The sequence below is a fragment of the Bombus impatiens genome, unplaced genomic scaffold (genome assembly GCF_000188095.3).
Source record: "Bombus impatiens unplaced genomic scaffold, BIMP_2.2 scf_0672, whole genome shotgun sequence".
Taxonomy (NCBI): domain Eukaryota; kingdom Metazoa; phylum Arthropoda; class Insecta; order Hymenoptera; family Apidae; genus Bombus; species Bombus impatiens.
Window position 1 is genome coordinate 40,950 of NT_177091.1, and position 19,445 is coordinate 60,394.

General features: G+C 39.5%; 1 protein-coding gene and 1 non-coding gene across 2 annotated transcripts in view; one reads left to right on the plus strand and one right to left on the minus strand.

Moving 5' to 3' along the window:
• Nucleotides 1–19,445, plus strand: part of LOC100747736 (aryl hydrocarbon receptor protein 1) — a 160,195-nt gene that overhangs the window by 15,627 nt on the left and 125,123 nt on the right. The gene's annotated exons all lie outside the window — the stretch shown is intronic.
• Nucleotides 11,192–11,263, minus strand: TRNAD-GUC. Its single transcript has one exon. It is a non-coding gene; the product is annotated as a tRNA-Asp (tRNA).

Genomic DNA, 19,445 nt, shown 5'->3' on the forward strand with positions numbered 1-19,445 from the left:
TCGTCGTCGCTGCATCCCCTTCATTTCGCTATCCGCTCGTTTCGGTAGAATTTGCATTCAAGGAACGCGAAATTGGGCGGTGCAAAGATAGAGCTAATGCTCGCGGGGCGGACCACCGCGCCGTATAAACACAGGGTAGTCGATGCCTTTCTGGCTTCATCATCTTCGCCCTGTGTATACGCGGTTGCGTTCGACTTTCCACCAGGTTGATGCGCGGCCCGCGAGAATTGCGGGATCGCGAGATTGCGAGATTGCGAAATTGCGAACTCCAGCAACGTTTCAAGTTTTCTACCACAAAACTGCTATTCTCTATTTTTCTATCGATGCACGCCTTACGTATCGTTAGATACTCTCTTCTTCCTTTGAAAGAAATTTACGCAAAGCCTGCAATTTACGACTACATTTTTGCAAATCATTCTCTCGGAACGTGTAATGAAATTACTAAATTAAATACAATATCATTATCGGTACAACGCACGTGAAGAAGCGAGTCTAATTTTCAGTTTCTACGGACTTTCGTATTTTACTTTGTAAAAAGCCACAGAAAAAATCGCAAATCAATAATTATAGGCGCGTATAGTAAAGTAATCATAGAACAGACGATACAAGATAATGTTTTATTTATTTTGCTACGTTGGAAAGCTCGGTCATAAAAGAGTCGAGATTTTTCTGTTTATATCATTTCCAAATGAAGCGATTAATAAGCGATTCTTTGTCTGAAACTTTCCAGTATTAATATCGCCCATGTTCCACGAAATGTTCCTTTCCTATTCTATTAACGACAGTCATATTTAAACAGTTAAAACTATTTTTTTCTTTTTTTGTTATTTTCAATCACGAAGATTCCGTGTTGCGTTTGTCGGGATATTTTTATACGATTGTAAGTTTGCTCGTTAATTGGAAGAACTCGAAGGACCTACTAAGTTGCGCATAAAAAATCCATGGAAATTACCAATTACGGCGTAACGTGACTTTTTAAAGAGGCAGCATCGAGCAACGAGCTGGCGACTCGTACGAAAAAATACGATCGTCTTGTCAGAAGGATCGCGTGACGTAGTTAGTTGGTACCGATCGCCGAGGAATTAAATGTTAAGATCGAGATGACAGTGTATTAAAGCGTTTTACGATAAACATTCGGTCGCCGTAGGGAAGATGGAATCCTCGTGCACGGTAGGAATTAATTAATGAAAAGGCGACGCGCTACAGATTGGCGTGAAATTGCCGGTTCAGCGGGGCCAAATTCGCGGTAAATACCAATATTCTGTCGCGGTCGGAATTTCGAATAAATATGAACGCGTCGATCAACGTATCATTTCTATGCTAATGGTACCGATAGGCCGCCGCCGCCACTCTGGTGTTGCCTGCTTAAAGGCCGATTTACACGTACTTGAATGCCGGCCCGTGTTGCGGTTTTGTAATTACGGCAGCGTAATAAACACCGAATAACAATCGAACTCGTTTCCCCCTATTAGTTCGTTACAGTTGCAAAAACAAGGATCTGCGAAACGAGCTGTTTCCGATACGTATTATAGACGAAACAACAAGTTGTAGCGGCTAATGGCGCCCGGTTCGGTTATTTTCATAAGAAAATTGTGACAGTCTGTCGAACAGGCGAAATAACAACCTCCGTGCGTTTTTGTCAAGGCAATCAAATTGACAAGGTTTTTGAAAAAGTGGTAATTCGTATATTTTAAAGATGATTTCAGAGAAAACGTGGGAACTGTGTTATTATGGTATCGAATAAAAGATAGACTGGTACTTTTGAAAAGTTGCGAGTGGACAAAAACGATTACAAAACTGCCATTTCGATCGTTTTCGATATCCGACGATTGTTTGAAAATATCTACAAAAAGCCTACGCGTATACCATCGATATTCAGCCATCGATAGCCCGCAACAAAACAACTCGGAACATCAAAAGTAACATTAGCCGCAGTCTGCATCATCGGTTTGATGGCCAGCTTTTATCCGATACGCCAATTTGTTGGTCGGACACACCGGAGACCCTTAGGTCCAAATGTGTATCCGGAGATGGGCGAAACGTGCGTTCCACGTTCGAAAAGCCGGTGATCAAGGGTAAAAATGAAGTCTTCTCTCCCGCGCAGACTTGTCTCCTGGTGATATGTAAATTTCTGCGGTGCATATCGCTGTTACAAATTCGAAGGCAGAGCTGGAGGGGGAGGGCGAAGAGAGATCGGCCCGTAGCCCCAGCGCCGACTTTGTAGACGTGTAATCTTCGGAGCTAGCCACTAGGCGGGGTAATAACACGCTCGCGATCACAACGTCGGGGTATCAAGATGCTAGCCAGCGGAGCCGTGCACGTAGCGCGAAATCGGTAGCAAGTACCTAACAGGTGAAGAACTCGGAGTGATTTTCTCTTATGGTGTGTTCGACCGGGGCCAGATCGGCGTGTTAGCGGCGTTTATTTTAACCGTTTCGAGCCGCGATACCGATTATTACGATATTACCGTAGGTGTGTCGCGAGCCTGCGGAATTGAATGTCGGCCGATCGGTCAGCCGAGGCTTCGTGGGAGAGATTCGAGATTTGCACAGGAATTGCATCCGCTGAGAATCTCAGAACGATTCACTGACAGAATTTTTAAGGAGGCTCCGAGGATACTGAGAAGAGAAAGAAACGGATTGGCTGCAAGGTAAAAGGGAAAAGAATGAGCAGTGGCAAGGGAAAGGTCCTTGAGTAAAGTTTTATGTGCACTGTAGTGGCTGTGTGCGAGTAATATAATCGTGTTTAAGTAGGTTGAACAATTTTTGGTCAACCAATCGAGTCGATTTAATTCGAATAATTCATATATACACACACTTGGTACGTTATTTAAAACGACCATACTAAATTCCAAATTTTTATACGGTACATGTGTGTTTTGAGTAATCAGATTTGAATATATTAATTTAGATGTTTTTGCGATCAGGTTAGCTTAATCGTTGGAGAATGTCCGTGTCATTTGACCAAAGATAAACGCGTGGACAACCTCTGTTTAAAAACTTCAACTTAAATCGCTGAAGTGGGTCGACCGATTGTCAGTCGATGAAGCAAAAATTACTTAATGTAAACGCAGTTTATGCGACAAGATCGTCGACAAATTCACGTAAAGAGACTTGCTGTCCCTACAAAAGATCAAGTACGTGATCGTCATATCGTTTTCTCTCGCGTGCCGTAGAAGCATCGTTCGCGGCTTGAAAAACGCGCCGCGCGCCCGCTGCGCCCGTAATTTCGGAATTCTTCTAACAGTGTAAACGCCCACTTGATGTTTTCGATATCGTGTAATCGTACGGAGCGGCCTCGCGGGACAATATTATGTGCCGTAACGTTCGTATAAATTTTCGAGGGCGAGGTGCCGCGTTTTTGCCGGTCGATCCGTATTAATTAGCATAATTTCAGGCGCGCTGTCGGCTGGCAGGTGGGACAAGAGCGAGCTCGTTTCCGGCAGCCGCCGCCGTCACCCAGCGACTTGATTTATTTAATAAAATTACAGACGGAAGAAAAAACGCGCTCCCGGGCTCACGTACGCGATCGCGACGCGATACGAACAGGATCCGTGGATCCCTGATCGATACTTAACAAAATAACGGTAATGAGAATAAATTGAATAGCATGGGTAAATAACGCAGGGTAATGCGAGTAAATTAACGTGCCGGATCAAACGAAAGTAATAATTGATTACGCTACACGAGTTATTGGTATATAATCGATGCATGAACAACGTAATTACAATACGTACGAAGATGTTATAATCGATCAAAGGAAACCGATTGATGCGATGATTGCTTGATTGTAGAAATTGTTGTAACTCTGTTTGTTGGTGGTAGTATGTTCATGGGAAATGAGATGAAACGATGAAATCACGAAGAAATTATTAGTATATTAAAGTAAAATGTCTAATATATAAAATTACCTGTTATTCTCTCTAACACTTTGAAGGAAATTTTACAAACTTCTTTTCCTACTAAAAATTCTTACAAATATTCTTCCTGACCAATCGCTTCTCGAATAATCTGCATCAATTATCGTATATTTTATGACATTACCAATTGTCTTAATATGTACTTAAGAACAAAGACATATTTTCTCAATTGTCCAATAAGGATCAGCATATATTATTTTGCAGATCTGTTGACTGCCGTATTTATTACAGTTGCTTGAGATGGAATGGAAAATACGTATCTGTTTATGTGTGTGAATAAGCAGGTTCCTTTGTCAGTTCGATGGACTTTCGTGGAAGGGTATTAAGATCGACATCGATTCGCAGAGAGAATGAAATCAATTTATCAGCCGGGCTGCCCGGGCTGACGAATGCGTTTCTGAACGAGGCAACACCCACGCGCGGGCCGGTCGCGCGATCAATGTTGTCAGCGTAATTAATTCGCTGGCATTACGCACACAGCAACTCGCGAACGATTAACAAATCGATTTATTTCGCGTGTGCTGAGGCCTCGGCTTCCAAACCCGTGTCTTTGCGCAATTGTTCAATGCGACGCTGTGAAATTTATCAGCGACAGCGTTATCGGTATCGATCGTAATTTTTGTACCTAGATGAATTAAATGGAATTAGCTAAGATTCGACAGCTTAAAATTTAACCTTCAGATTTGTACAGAATAAACTTGTGCAGTAACTTGTATAAGATACTATTTGTACGGACATGTTTTTCAATATGACAAGCACAGGAGAAGAACGTAACATGTTCATTTTTGTTAATTTTTTTGGTAGTTTCACGATTATATGTTTCTCGCAGATAGGTGATATGTCTATGAGATTTTAAATAACTGTACTTTACGGAGAAACGCCGCTCCAAATGATAAGAAGAAAAGCGAAAAAGAAATAGGCGTGAATGGACAAGGAAAATTCGTACGTATTTTCTTCCGTTCGCGTTTATTCCAATTGTTTTTGTCATCTGGTAGTCGATCGCTTGAAAAATCGGCCGCTTTTAAGAATAATCGGTAGACGCGGTTGCAATATGATAGTCGCGCAGCGGTGTACGCAACAGTTACGCGACCGATCCGGTGTCGCCATTTTAGAGATTTTTCCGTCAGTTTTTTTTCTTTTCGCTCGAATCTCTATGCTTTCCATATACTTTCCTACGTTGCTTCTACGATTCTCGAGAAATCTTTAATTTGATCGTAATGCCATAACATCCGCACTAGCAGATGAATAAATTACTTATCATCGAAGAATTGATCCTAAATTTTTTGGTTGGTAATGCACAGTGCACACATAATAGGCAAAAATATACACATTTCCCAAAATATGGTACTTCTCTGTAGTAGTATTTAATAAGTAAAATAATTTTCTATCCAGCTTCTATCTACCTAATTCTATCCCCAAAAGATTAATTTGCATATATATCTACAATCTACTAATTTCGTATCCGAATTATGGAATTAATAAAAGAAACGGAGTTGATCGGTTTAACTTCTGTTTATTCGTAGATTCGAGCGCGCTGCTTCTCGTTGGAGATTTTAATGCCTGCACACAGTCCACTAGACACGATCGTGTTCGATTTTTCACAAGACAAATCTTAATCAATTTTCTCCGGTCATTTTTCCCCCATCCTGTTGTAAAACTTCATTTAATATAACGATCAATTTCCAATTATCTGTTCCTCGATAAAAGCTTAAGTACATCCACCAGCGAACCCCGTTATCTTCGTCAAATATCTCAGATAACGACGTCATCGTTCGGACATGTAGTATCTGCCATTGAAGAGCAAACCGAAGCAAATGGATAGCTATTAAAAAGCAAGCGGCGAGGATGGCCGGATAAAACGCGTAGCAGGTGTAACATAAAGTGCAACGGGCTTTGGTAGAAGAGAACTCCAGTTTAGGTTCACCGAACGACTCGAGTTCCAGCGCGAGAAAGAGTCGCGTTTCGCGAATCGGAGGAGTACCTTTACCTGGGCTGGCCTGTTGCAGGAACTGCAATGACTGCTATACGATCTACATACCAGCTAATAGGTGTAGCTAACCGGAAAAAGAGAGTCACTCGACCATTCGATGTCCGTTTGTTTACATAGACGTGAGTGGCGTGTGCATTTTTATAGGGAGGATCGGATATCGGGGCGTCGAGTTAAGTTACAGTTGGCCTTTTCTCTCCTTTCTATCGTTCCCTTCTCTTCTAAGTTTCTCCCTCTCATTCTCCTAACGCTTAACCCCTTCCCTTTTACTTTTCGTTATTACCTTGTTTCTGGTTAGTAAACGCTGGAAATTTGCTGGACGATTCGCATTCGATGTCAGCAACATTGATATTGTACTTTGCGATGTTCCATTTTTGCCTCAATTCCTTTACGCTAGCTCTATTTTGTAGTATCCTGTGAATTTTCTTTCTTTCGATAATTATATTTTAACGAGTTTACTAGCTTTGCCAATTTAGACACGTTGATCGAAGCTATTCCTATATACTGTCGCTCTTATTGGATCTTTATGAAAACTTTATAAAAAAAAGAGATACGAAAATGGATAAACGAAACTCGGAAGATCGTTGAGAAATGTTTGCAGAAAATTCTGTAAAGGACAAGAGTTTCTTAAATGTTACGTTGATCTTCTTCTTGGACAATAAAAATTGAAGACTAGTCATGTCTAAGATGGGGAAAGGACAGTGATTCTATTAAATGCCCGATGATTTTCCAACGAGTGGTCAGAGAATGTCCGACTTACCGACAAATTGTCCAGTCTGGACGTAAGTAGTTTAAATTACATCCTCGATTACGAAGTCCAGAGACGCGTGGGACGGCGAAAGTCTGTCACTGGTGTGCTCTAATCGCGATATAGTCGCAAACTTTCCAGCCTTTCGTATCTCCCCCTACTGCAGTTCAAGAGGGAATTGCAGTTGTATCGCGACGTGATTGTTCAGCGTCAGTTCGCTATCGATTATTGTTATTGCAGCAGCTTGTCGGTGGAAAATAGACACGACATGCACCGAAAGGTGTCTATAGTCAGCAAAGTGTAAAGAATTGATCACTGTGTTTCCTCACGACATATTTTCTCTTCCATGTTTTCTGGACAAACTTTTCTGTGTCTGATAAACCTTGATTTCGTGGAACTTTGGAAGTCACTAAATTGTCCGATTACTTGTATGAAAATGTTCTTTCGATTGCATCAAACGTGTATTTTTAAATAAAATTGCGTAAAGATGTCTTTTGTCGTATTTGATCAAATTGACAGAGAATAAAGGCGAAATGGAAAATTCGAACGAAAGAATGTTTCCGGGCTTTAAAAACGTGTATTTCAAATGGCATTAAATGCAAATAAAAATTTATCGTTGGCACTTGATTAAATTTAATACAGAATGGAAACGAAATTGCAAATGTTTTTAGAGAATAAAGAGTAGGTTGATTACACGTAATTAAGTTGGCTGTAAAAGATTAAGATCGTTGGTTAAATGTTATTTTTGCAATAAATTCTGCTGGAATGTGGTCGGACGTTTGGTGCAACGACACTTATGCTTTATGCGTTCGATACGACGGTGCTTTTCATTAAATCGATATGCTGCATTGCGCACGTTGTTACACGATTCTGTGCTCTTTATATTATACACAATTATTACATGTCGTTGTATCACTGAGAGCTGCTATACGTGCTTACGTATGTTTGCAGTCCTCTTATGACACATTGTCACGAAACATGCGAACCGTTACCATTGTTTGTTGCATCGTTCCTTTTATTCGTCTTCCTCGCGGCTGATTCGGTTTTGAAAAATTGCGTTAAGATTACTTATGTCCACCCCCGCGATTTCTTTACTCTTGCTTTCTTATTAAACGCACCTCGTCATATACCTCTCCTTTTGGAAGAAAAAAAAACAAAAAAAAAAAAACAAAATAAAAGTCAGCCGTGAAACATCGCGCTTAAACGAAATAACGTTAGTTACGTAAATCTTTCGACGAACAAGTTTAACCAAACGTATAATATAAATATTCGAAGAAATAATATGCAAATTTTTCTACCAAGAGATCCAAGAAGAAGAAAATAGAAGCTGAAAAAATATTCCCGAAAGCGGAATAAAAATTGCGCCAATTTCTTAATGAAAAAGTCCAACGAGAAGATAGAAATGAAAGGTCGGCTAAAAAGTTCCTCGAATGTGAATAAAAATGTACTCGAGTCTTCTTTACTATCTGTCGCAATATAACTCTTAATAATCGAATTTAATTTCCTTGAACTTATCGGGCAGAGAGCCGTGAGCCGATCTGGCAAAAACGATTCTCACGTTGGATTTTGTGGACGCGGGCGCGAGCGCGCTCTTGTCCGCGGTTTGTTGGCGCCTTACGGTGGAACAGTTTTGGAATTAACCCATTAGCGCTAATGAGGGAATCTGAAGTCAATTAAGCACGCCGTGATAATATGGGACCGATAAGCGAGAAACCGATGAATATGCAAACTATCGTGCGGCCACCTGCCACATGCCTTTTCTTAGAGGCCGCGGCCGAGGAACGCGCGTGCACACACGCAGAGGCGTCGAATTTTCACGGAATTGGTATTATACATATCGAACGAGATGCGAGAGTACACAGATTGTGACATCGTGATAACTTTTTCTCTTTGTGGCTGTAATTTATCTCTGTTACCTTTCGATCGACCGGGAGTGCTTGTTTTAACGAATCATCTTAATAACGAGAAGATAGCACATATATAGCGGCGGACGAGATTAGTATTTTTATGTATGATGTTGCTACCTTTTATGTTAGATAATTTTTATCGTGGAATTTTTCCGCGGCTCTAACTTATCTCCGTTAGCTTTTGATGAACCGAAGGTGCCTTGTTTTAACATATTACCCTAACGACGAGGAGATAGAACGTATAGCGGTGGACGAATCTGAGTTGTGAACAGGAAAAGTTTAATTATATTCGTTCGCGTATATTGTATTTAGTTGTGCAATATATTTCAATTCAGCATATTTCATTATTAAGAAACTAAAGAATCATGTTAAAGATTCATTTATGAATAGAGAAGTGTTACCTTTTAATTAAATGTAGATAATATTAAAAAGAAAAAAAAAAAAAATTTATAATTCAGTTCCGTTATGTAAATGTGGGATTTTTTGTTGCAGGTCAGTGTTCAGAAATTTCCTCGCATAGAATTCTTGTCCGTAAGTCGGGTAAGCTTATTTAGTTATTTTACAACTGTCACGTTAGTGTTAATATTTACATGTTTCAATATACTGCGCGAGTACACGGTTGATTTATACATTAAGTTTTTCTCTCTGTCGATAATGTTCAATCTCTCTATTCGAATTCGATGATTTACATACGCCGCGTTCGAGAAATATATAAATATTTATCCCGAAAGATAACGACATTATATTTCACCAGATGGAGATAAATCCCAGCGGAATTGAAATATCAAATTAAGATAGAGATAATCGTAGAATTTGCACAAACCCGTTCAACAAGGAGAACGAGTTGCCATAGTATTGCGCTTTTCCTTGACAGTCAGCGAGATTAATCTACTAACACGACACGCATTTTGATTTTGTCGTTTTTTTTTAAAAACATTGCGAGTACCCGCGTGATATTTGACATCAGCGAATTTAAAGAATCATATTGAAAGATCATTTTTAATACATATCTTCATATAATTTCGCTGTTTAATTATTATTAAAATAATAAGTAGAGAGAGACATAATAAGTAAATAATAAGTAAGGGAGACACAAAAGTATTCGTACAGTTGGCCTGTTGTAGAAACAAAAAGAGCAACAGTTTGTGTATTATCGAATAACGAAAAAGACTGAGAAAACATAAAACCAGATTTCGTTGACTTATGTTTGAATATTTTTAATGTTGGAAATATTTCCCTTTTCATTTCTACCGAAAGAATTCTCTTCTTGTTTACGTGTATCCTACCGAGCACTTGTGTCTTTAATCGTATCTATTCATTTTTAAGCAACACGCAAAACACGCTCGATCCGATAATTGCAAGGAATTCGTCATAGAGCAGCGGCAAAAATTTTCATAATTTTCTGACGACCGTAAAACTCGCCCGGTTTTTCTCTCCAACGATTCTAGCTAAACAGAAATATTTATTCCACGAAGATATGGAAATGAACTTGGCGGCGAATTTATTTCCGGTCGCGTCAGCACGCGCCGCCCGTTTTTGCCACCAAAATTCGCCCGCTTCCGTGGAAAATTCGCTTTGTTTTTCTCATCCAGGCCGCCATTAACGGCACGTGAGAGGATTTTTTGGCCGTTTTGCCATCAAACGAGACCGCGATTTTTCGTGACGTAGCACACACAAAAGGGAGAGAAGGAGAGCGCTGGACAATCGTGAGGAATCGTTTCGTGACGCTTGCCGATTTGTCTTGCGACTATTAGCGCCGCATCGGAATTTCGCTGATTGTTTGGGTAATTAGCGAAACACGCGGCCCTCGAGAACGATGGTACCGTATCACGATGCTCGATGACGCGAACACACTGATTCGATTGCTTCGCTTTTTATAGTTCGCTGGTTTCCAGCACGATTTTCAACCGTGAAATGAGTTGCGTTAGGAATTAATCGCGGTGATTAATTGGATTTTTGTTTGGTGAAATTCATTCATGTGAAAGGAATAGCGAGGCTAAATGGAAATCTTATTCGATTGTTGGGCTGCTTTGCTGTTTAGAATCGGAGCTTTGGAATTAGGCAACACTGTGATTTATGGTCGGTTGATAAGAATCTTCATTGATGAGTAGTTTCTCTTATTCGCTGAATTACTCACTTTACTACATGTTATCATAGTATTTCTAGTCGTCGTCGGTGTCGTTTAGTCTTTTTTAATTGAAGTTGCAACGATCGTTCATCGATGCAGTTGTAAGCAATTTACAAAAGTTCAATGATCTTGTACAATATTCTATTACACTTCGATTTCGCTATAGCATTGCATACGAGGCCAAGGTATTCTGATAATCTGGTATTCGCTCATTTCTATTCGTCGTCACGAGAAAGAATGACCTTGTTATGAAAATCCAAGAGCCCTGTTGCCAGATCAATGTGGCCAAACTCCTTTGTCCTTTGCCTGTTATTCTATGCCTCTGTACATACATAGCATATACATACATATGATATAGGATACTTCGGTCTGACATATTCTTTGGTAAGACGCGCGGTTTATTATGAACAGAATCACTCGATAGTTTTTGTAAATACTTAATTTTTGCGTCAGTATACGTAAATAGCTAAAAATATAATTTTATGGATGGAAAAAGAAATTTCTCCCCGGCGGGGAATCGAACCCCGGTCTCCCGCGTGACAGGCGGGGATACTGACCACTATACTACCGAGGACTTGTGGTAACTTGGTATTCCAGTATTCCAGAAAAGGAAAAATTCAATGAAAATCGTACTTTATTTTTTTTCTATTTTAATATAGAACATATTGATATAATGTTTTTCATTCAACAACTAAAAATTATGTTATTAAGATTAATATGATATGTTACGATCGTGGAAGAAGTATAATCTATTATTTTAATACATGACGTGCAAATGATACAATGAGTGATTTTCGTGAGCCATTTCTATCAAAGCATTGATATAGATTTGTCTCTCTTGTTTCTTTCGACCGAATAAAAGTCTCTTGAAAAGGAAAGACGAGATTCATTCTTAAGTGGACGTGCCCTCGTAGCGTTTAGTCGATTCGTTACGCACTATCTCTTCGCTAAACACACATATTGCTAAAGTATCGATAACCAACCAGTAATACCTTACCAGTTACCAAGAGTCTATACCTACAAACAACTATATAATTTAGAAAGTTCAACGTATACAGAACTTACCTTCAAATGAAACTTTTCTGTTTTAATTTTGCTTAGAAAAGATTTGTTTTTTTTTTTCTTCTTCTTCTATTTTCGCGAAAATCGAGATATCCATAATCGACCATAAATGCGTTACTTAGAAGCAAATAATTCGTTTAGTCGACATATTATCAACGATATTATTGATAACATGTATGCCTATGTGGAAACAAATAATTTAGAGATTTCAAAGTTTACACGACCTAAGTAGCTTGAATGGACGTTTTTGTTTAAATTTCACTTGGAAAACGAGGAATGTTCACGCGTCTTCTCTTCTTCTTCTTCTTCTTCTTCTTCTTCTTCTTCTTCTTCTACCGATGAATTCGCGAGGAAACGTATACACTGCTGGAAGCATTGTAAAAGTAAACAGAAACGTGCAAGTTTTTCTCACGAGAGGCCGCATGAAAAGAAGACGTGGCCGGAGGAAGGCAAACTGCAGAATGCGATTAGGGTAGAGTCAGAGTCATTCATGGGTCTCGTTACGAGACGTCTGCAAATCACTCGTCAAGGGTCATGTCGTAAATTACATGTCGTCTCATGGCCGGAGGACTGGACTCCGAGCCACACGTGTCCTTTTCTGACTCTGGAAACAGTCTTTCCTCCCCGAAGAAAACGTTGAGCTCTTCTAATCGCTCTTTTTTTCTATACATAGGAATACTTTGGACAAATCTTCAAATCTTAAGAACTCATGCAATTTAACGAGCTTAAAAGAACCGAGGTAAAGAAGGTGCACGATAGAGAAGCAGAGAAGGGAGTTTGTTTCTCAAGAAGGTCAACTGTACTTCTTTGAATGCAAATGATGAATACGCAAACACTAGTGCGTACGCTGTACAAGCAAGTTTGTTAAACGATATCTCGAAATGCGTTTTACGTCTGGTATTGTTATAATTAGATCGAGGTGAATGTGACTAAAGGAAATGGAATTTAAATTGAAATTTGCATATTTTATTGCATATTTTATTGTACACATTGTGCGCAGTTTTGCTCGTTCAAATTTCCCACAAAGACGTAAAAATCCGCGATTTAACTATATATATGCCAGAAACAGCGAGCTACTTGTTCTAGGAATTTCAAAATTCCGATCATTTAAGGTATTATTATTATAACATTACAACTTAATCATTATGTATATAAATGCTACATTACGTTGTCTTTAGATTCCATTAACTGTCTCAAAAAATTACAATATTAATTCTTAACGAACACGTTTTCGGACATACCAAAACACGCCAGAGTAACGAATGGAAAACTAATTTACGAGGGACGAGGATTGCAATTAACTCGAGGCCACTGGCCAAGCCAGGTTCTTGTCTCTTTCGTTTTATTTTATATCGCACCTTTTACCACATTTTTGTCGTTTTCGGACGGAATCGGCGAATTCGTCGCTGCACCGGGGATCGGCAACTGGCATCAAGAAAACAGTACTCCTTATTAATCGTCGAGATGTTTATCACTGTTTAACGAAGGGGTCCTCAGAGTAATTAGGTTGCATCGTGGGGAAACGGGAAGTAACGAGGCACCTGCGTGTTTCCAGTTTCGCGTTAAAATGTTTCGGCGAAATAAATTGGCAGATTAATAGTAAACGATATTTTCGTTCCTCTCTTCCGAGTTATCCTCCAGTATTTTTTTCTTTTTTTTTTCGTTTACAGTAGAACTTCGTTTATGACAACATTTTCGAGGATTCAGAGATGTCATTATATAATACAGCGATGAGTTTCTCATGAAGATAATATATTAACAAACAGATATCAGATCGATGTATGTACGGTTGCTTTGATCAAGTTTCTTGAAATTTTTGCCAATCGAAGGAACTGTTGCAATAATGAAACTTCAATTATTCTTTTATTTGATATTATTATATAATTTAAGGGAATAGTCCCAACAATCAGGTTCCTTCCATTTTTCCTATTTATAAAACGACGTTAAAATAAAATAAGCCGCGGAAATATGTTATGTTTTCTTTTTTTTATAATCTTCGTTATGCTCCAGGGTATCAGTTTACTACGAAATATTTCCTGGGTTGCTTTCGGAAATTCGGTCGTTTTTTGTCGATTCGAGAAGTTGTAATTCAGAATTGTTCGATAATTTTTCGAGGATCGAATTGTTCGAGGATCATCCTCTCCAGGAAAAGTTAGTTGACAAAAGTTTCTCAGGGTTGTATAGACTAGCATAGAGCGTAGGGGCGAACGTGCAACGGCAAACACAACCGATTGTTTGCAGACTTGTGCAAACGCGTTTGCGAAAACGCAAGTACCGCCCAATAGGCGGAGAAACAGCGGTGTTCGGTGGGTCGACGGCACGAAAACTTGTTCATTTTTTCCGAAAGATCACGCTAGCCACGCCATATGTTCGCTCGGCTGTTAGCTTTGCTTTTGACGGTGCCTCCGTTCCGCGTCATCTGTCCACTAAAACTCGCGAAATGTCCGGCCTGTTCTATAAAATATCGTTTTGCAAACTAATAAACGCTATTCACTTTGAAGTACACATATACCGATTCAAAGGTGGAATTATCCGTCACTGTTAATTCTTTCTAAAACTAGTTCTCAATTTATCATCGCGCTGTGTATTTGTAGCGACAGTTGCCTTTATCCATACGATAACATCGTGTTTTATCCATTCTAGTCATCTTTGTAATATATCTTCTTAATAATTTAAGTGAGAATACGTCTAGCCGAGCAGGTATTTTATAGATGTTTTCTTCGTGTAGGTTTAATATTAGGTATCTTCGCATGTCGGTGTCAATTTTTATAAAATATTTCTAGATTTGACGAAGCTCATTGTTAAATTATGTACAAAAATCAGTATTTTCCAATACATTTTCTCGGAACAGATTTGTCCTAGGTGACTTGAAATTGTTATACTGGTCTAATAACAGTATTCGTTCTCTTGAATTCCTTCGTGTAACAGAATGAGTAATACAGATTAGATTCGGCTTTTAAACCTTTCCATTTTTCATATTGATTTGATATTAGTATTTGTTTTCACGAGCTTCTTTATACGAGAAAACGAAGCAGTTTCGCTTGAATTAGGTTTTCTAAATTTTCATGTAGCCTCAATATTGATATTAACTTTCTCGGATTTCTTCGTGTAACAAAATGAAACGGTTTCGAGGTTCGATAGGGTTAATGGAGAGAGTCGGTTCTTTTTTTAATAAAAATTTATGCGACCGCGCTTTTCATCCGACCGAACACTGTTACACACGCGATGGAGCACGGGCTGCTTATTACGTGAGTTAAAATGTGCCAGCCGCTGATAAAGCGTTTTAAATGCAATCATTAATTTCGCGTCGCTGTTACCGCAATTAGAATTTGCATTTTATAAATATGCAGCCATGCCCCGCGTCTTTTTCCATGTTTACGGGCGCCCCCTTCTATCCTATTCCAATTGGCGCCAGTTCTTTTTCTTTCCGTCGATTACACGTAAGACCCGTACAGATTTTGCTCTGTTGGCTTCTAACGAGCCTAATGCTTGCGAGCTCTATAGTTGCCTACGTTGTTATTACATAGCAAACAAGGAACAATGAAAATACAAAAAGCTACGATAACGAGTGGAGAAGGGGGATCATTTCTTTTAACTGAAGGTTCTAGATTTTTAATTCTATTTCCGTAGAGATTCCTATCGAATAGGAAAGTTACCTCAATCGATACGCCAAGTAGCAAGAACTACTTTTATTCCGCAGTCTTCGATTTTTAACATTTCTTAGAATATTATCAGTATCTTGGAATGGCCGGTTCTCAACGTTATTCTCACGATTGTTTTCTCTCTCGTGCTTATATTGGATCGATTAATAAACACTATTGGTTATGTCGCGAATCTTCCTTCTTTTAATTCCGATCCAAATTCGACTTCATTCTCACCTTATAGAAATCTTTACGTCACTTACGAATCCTTGGTATGGATTCACTTATTTTCTTTTATACGTAATGGGACCAAAAAAATGAAACCTAAATGGAGAATTGCTTTATTGCAACAGGTAGAGAATCTACGTAGAAAATTGTTTCATCGCAACAGGTACCTATACCTAGTGCTTTAGACACAATATATACTTTTGCGTATTATGTGTAGTGTAAGTATTTGCGTTCCACGACAGAACCACAAATGCATAAAAATTCGTGACCTAATAACGATTGGAAACCTGGCTGCAATTTGAAATTTCTGCGACGAGGAAGAAGAAAAAAATACCCGGGAACCATTTGAGGAAAATCAAGGACGCGTATTTGTTTGACGCTCCTTGTTGGTCAGGCGAGAGGATCGAAAGAGAAAGAGAGAGTTGGACGATATGAAGGGGAAGATTAGGGGCGAGAGGGAACCAAAAGTTGGGCCGAGCAATCAGCGCCACGCGTAATGCGTATCATTGGCCGGTCCTCGTAAACACGAGAGCAAAAAACAATTATTAAGGGAAGATTGAAGAGAACGGCAGCCAAGAGGGTGCAGAGCGAACGAGGATCCTTAGCGCGAATCCCACGGTTGTACCGTGCCGTTTGCCTGTTGACTGCCGTTGCCATCGCGCGATTTACTGATCCTCGTCGGCGAATCTGATCGAGGGATAACCGTAAATTGCGAGAAGCTTCAACCAACGATGTGCTAATGACATTTTTTGACATTTAGCCTCTCGTTCATTCTTTTACGTGTTGCAAGATAAGCGAAGAGCACTGACAATCGCCTTACATGGTAATAATAACATGGCGTCTCGTCTCAATGAAGATATTTACACAACTGTTTTGTACGTATTATGCATGTTTTTCAAAACTTTCTGAAATTTGACTAGCGTTACGACGAAACACGACTGTCATGATTATATTGGTCGAATTCTAAGCAAGCCATTGCACAATCACCTCGCTAATGATTTTGTTATCGATGTCACGTTAACGTTTTCTTATTTCTGTAATACAATTTTAACCTAAATCGAACCTCTCGTTTCAAAACACACCGCTAAACAGATAAATTAAGAACCTCGCAACTCAACTACCTCAAGATCAACACGATTCCGCAAATTGACCGGCAAGAACGTGGCGCCAACGGGACAATTCAGTTCGCACCGGTAATTCGGTCATTTGCAGAGAGCTAACAGCTTCATAGAAGGTTCCCCGAGCCACCAAGTCCCAGTTGCCGGGCGAAATGGCCGGGTCAGAGAAGGAGTTACGCGAAACTGCGTAAGTAAGAGGTAATCGGTAAACAAGCAGCGGTTAGTTTTACGGGATGGAGCAAACTACAATGCAGAAGAAAGTCTCGTTTCTTACGGAAGGTTTTACCGTGTTTACCTTTCCGCTGTCGACGACCCGATTGGAGATCGGATTCGATGGGTTACGAACTCGTTTCGAGCGATCTCGTGGCGGTTCGTGGAAACGATGAACCGCTCGTAATCGTTTCTTCTCTCGTAGCTAGTCTGCCACCAATTTTTTACGTGCTCTTTCTTTGGTAGATTTCCGGATAAAGAGGAATTCATTGCCAGTTTTTCTTTTAACGAGACCCGCCTGGGAGTTGTTCCTGCCTCGGGCTTTCGCACGCTTTGTTTGTCTCACCTCGAAGAGAAACGGCACCATAAACTCGGTCCATAGTTCTGTTAACGCTCGTCACCGTTATCAGTACCATTAGAGGAAGTCTTGAAACCGAGCTTCGTGATTAAGAGCGGATCTAGACGATGTAGGAGTGAGAGTTCTGTGCGAATGGATGAAAGAATCTTGAGAGCTTCTTGAGAGTTCTGGAAGAGTCAATAGACAATCATGTGAAAATTATTATTTTTTTCTTTATTTCTAAATATTGTTCTATCCGTTCCTTTCTTTTTAAAGATTCAGTCTATTGATGTATGATTCTTTCTTCGATCAAAAAATCGCTGTTTTTCACCTTTTGTTTGGGTCGTACAAAATGAAAATCTTTCCTGCTATATATGAAAAATGCTAGACAACAGTAAAAAATTTCATGAATCTTTAGTCTAATATTTTCCTTGTTCGGATCGAATTGTGAAACAGTTCTTATCGACTCATCGAACAGAATGATGTAACTTAGGAGTACGTAAGTCGGGATATGACGATACAAAAGAGGAATTCCGCGCGTTGTACGAATTGATAGATCGACGTTGGCCGTGGCCCTTAAACGTCGACGTAAAATCCGCCGGATCAATAATCCCGATTCGTCTCGGATCATTTTCTGTTTTTAATTATACGTAGGTTAGCCAGGGTTAACCCCATTAAGCCTCGCGATGCCCCAAGAAGCTACCGTGATTTTTATTTCTGTTTCTGTTCCACCAAAGATCCCATTATGCTCGTTTGCGTTAAACATTTTCGTGCGTGCCGCCAACACCGGCACAGGAAGCTGCCCCAAACCCTAACCTCGTCCGCCCCCTGTGTTTTTTTTTCGATCGTAGACCCACGCACGATCAATTATTCGCGCGCAAATAGAACCTCTTGCACGCGTTCTATTAAGTGTTAGGAGTAGATGAAGCAATTAGCTCGGAGCTCTGATCAACTCTTCTTTCCTCTTTCTCTTTGCGATTTTTCTCATTTAGTCAAAGTGAATTTAGATAATTAGGTATTTATTTAATTTCGATCTCACGGCCAGGAAATAGACTTGGATTACACGTGTGATACCGTATACTTACTCAATCGTATCGAATGTAGTCGCACTTACTCATCCCACACTTTCACGCTCTCACGCCTATTTACGTCTAAACTTAGCGCCATCTAAACCTACAATTATAATTAAAGACCACAAAAGAATCTACTATTGCCACGCCGTTATCTCCTTAAGTTGCTTTGGTATCGTTCTTATTTCACTTCTCTCACTTTTCCTTTCTTTAATTGCTTTAGTAACAGCGAATACATTTATCTGATAAAATGTAAATATATGTATATGCACAGAGATTGGACGAAATAATGGAAACATGTGATATATGTATATGTGTATGCATAATATGTATGTGGCATATGTATATGTTTTCATTATTTGGTACAATCGTTGTGTTTCTATGTATATATTTGGAATCACAATATGAAACAAAGTCTAACCGCAACGTGACAGAAAATTAGGAAGGCAATCGGTCTCAACCGATGTTCTTATTCCACTGACGCGTACGTTACGTCGCTTCAATTACTTACAACTGTCAGAATACAACCTTACAAAATTTTCCATTTCATTAATTAATTAGCAATTAGTATCCGACATATTTACGCCTTTCTCGGCTACTCTGTAACGAAATAATAATTATAATCGAGTCACATGGGCTGCGCTGGAACGAAATTAATAACGATTGCGACGTAAATTGCGAGTTTAATTATACATCTTCGATAATATTTCTAGTAAGATGATTCCTCTTAACGATTTCATTAAAGAAATGCCGTCAGTTCATACGCTTGTGCTCTTTCAAGTTTCGCTAATATAAAGTTTGAAGAAACGCGATTTCGTCGGGTCTGATCGATTAAAAATGCTCGTTGCTTCGAACTAACCGGGCTAAGAGAAGTGGAAAGAGGCGAAGGAAAGCGAAAGGAGGAGGAACAGTTTCGAGCTCCCAAGGAATCGGAGGCAAGGGAGCCGGTATTCAGATAATATGCTAATTTCTTGACAGGTAAGTAAAGCACGTAGCAGATTAGCCCCATACTAACCTCACAATTCAGTCGAATCGGTAATGGTTATGGCCGTTAATGGCTACGTATTTCAAGTCGAGCGACGATCGTTTT